This window comes from Myotis brandtii, unplaced genomic scaffold (genome assembly GCF_000412655.1).
Source record: "Myotis brandtii unplaced genomic scaffold, ASM41265v1 scaffold144, whole genome shotgun sequence".
NCBI classification, from domain to species: Eukaryota; Metazoa; Chordata; class Mammalia; order Chiroptera; family Vespertilionidae; genus Myotis; species Myotis brandtii.
In genome coordinates, this window is record NW_005355159.1 from 1,495,166 (window position 1) to 1,497,192 (window position 2,027).

Genomic DNA, 2,027 nt, shown 5'->3' on the forward strand with positions numbered 1-2,027 from the left:
GGCCGGCCCCGCCCCCCAGCCCTCGGCCCCGCCCCGGGCGTATCCTCGCTCCGCCGGGTCTGGCGAGGGACCGATTAGGCGACTAGCAGCGTGGCGGGAGCAGAGAACCGCCCCCAGAGCCATGAAGGGTTGCAGTGCCGGTGGAGACGATTTGGCCAAGAGGCATCCGTTTGTCCACATTCACTGAGCGCCCACCGACCGTCAGAGGTGCGGTGAGCCAACATTTCACCTGCTCTTTGTTGAACACCTTACTAAAGACTAGAACCTGTGGGCACTGGGCACGGAGGGAGCCGGGCGCCTATCTTGGGGGCCAACCAGGGACATTCCTTGCGTTCTTCACAACCCATCCCAGGCTGCCCCCAACCCCTTCCCCCCACCTTCAACTTGGCCCCTGTGAGAGTGGTCGCGCCTGGGTAAGGCTTGGACCCCATCTGGATTGTTTTGTTTTGTTTTTTAAATTGATTGATTTTTTAAATATATTTTTTATTGTTTTTTTACAGAGAGGAAGGGAGGGGGATAGAGAATTAGAAACATCAATGAGAGAGAAACATTGATCAGCTGCCCCCTGCACACCCCCTACTGGGGATGTGCCCGAAACAAGGGTACATGCCCTTGCCTGGAATCGATCCCCGGACCCTTCAGTCCGCAGGCTGACGCTCTATCCACTGAGCCAAATCGGTTAGGGCTAAATTGATTGATTTTTAGAGAGAAAGAGACATTGATTTGTTGTTCCACTGATTTATGCATTCATGGGTTGCTTCTTGTATGTGCCCTGACAAGAGCTCTAACCTGCCACCTCTGGAGGATGCTCTATGGGACAAAGCCCCCATCTGGTTTTGCTTCAGGCCCAGTTTGCCAGGAAGAGGCAGTTTAAGGTCTTAGACTCTGCTTTGGGGGTCAGCTTGGATTTCCCAAAATGTGTAGACCTGTGCTCATCTGCAAAATTAGGATAATATGCCTCTCCCAGGATAGTGTATGAAAACTGAGTGATATGATCCCTGTGAAGCCATCAGCAGAGTAAGTGTTGAAAAAACGGCAGCCTGTGGGCTTGTCCTGGAGGCATATTTGGGTGGTTGGTGTACAGGGCAGTAGGTGGGGAAGAGGGACTCTGGAAAGATGGGTGGCCTAGGCTGCTCTTCCCACTGCTCTGGGCAGGGTCTTCCTGGGTATGTGGCAGGACCTAATCCATAACTCACCCCCTGTGATAGAAGGATCTCTGCTCCTATCTCTAGCCCCCCCCCCCAACCCCTCAACCACGAGGGAGCTGTTCCATTCAGCAGAGTCCACTCCACTGACGCCCCATACAAAGGCCTGGGTGGGTGATGGAGGCAGGGATGGCCCCGCCTGAGAGAGTTCATACCTAGCAGGAGGCCTGTGGTGGGAAGGAGGAAGCAGAGTGCCTATCTTAGGGAGCGAGGTTGGGGAGCCACTGGCTCACTCCATCCCCCGCTAGTACAGAGGTGCTTCTGAGCTGGAGCAGAAACTCTCCATTCCCAGCTCTGCCCCCACAGAGGCCCCAAAATGGGAAAAGCAAGCCTCCCCAATACTATGTGCCACACTTTCTTCCCCCAGATTCCATCCTCACAAGGGCCCTAGAATCAGGAAGCTGAAACTCCCTGGAAGGGAAACAGCCCACCAGGAGGAGAAGTGCTGGGTTTCATTTCCTCCCTTACACTCCAGGGCCCCCGTCATTCAGGTGTTACCAGCAAGACCAGGAGACCTTAGTTCTTGTTTTCTTTTTAAAAAAAATATATTTTATTGATATTTTACAGAGAGGAAGGGAGAGGGATAGAGAGTTAGAAGCATCGATGAGAGAGAAACATCGATCAGCTGCCTCCTGCACACCTCCTACTAGAGATGTGCCCGCAACCAAGGTACATGCCCTTGACCGGAATCGAACCTGGGACCTTTCAGTCCTCAGGCCGACGCTCTTTTCACTGAGCCAAACCGGTTAGGGCAGTTCTTGTTTTCTTGAAGGAAAGATTTCAATCAATAGACAACATGTAGAAAAGCAAACAAGAATGTAT

The 2,027-nt window shown here is 52.8% G+C and overlaps 1 protein-coding gene across 1 annotated transcript in view; it reads right to left on the reverse strand.

Moving 5' to 3' along the window:
- The window catches only part of SNX22 (sorting nexin 22), a 4,817-nt gene extending 3,446 nt beyond the window's left edge, over positions 1–1,371 (reverse strand). Inside the window, exon 1 of the mRNA XM_014535466.1 lies at positions 1,361–1,371. The gene's annotated coding sequence lies outside the window, so the exon portion shown is untranslated. The remainder of the gene's footprint in view (positions 1–1,360) is intronic.
- Between the last annotated feature and the right edge of the window lie 656 nt (positions 1,372–2,027).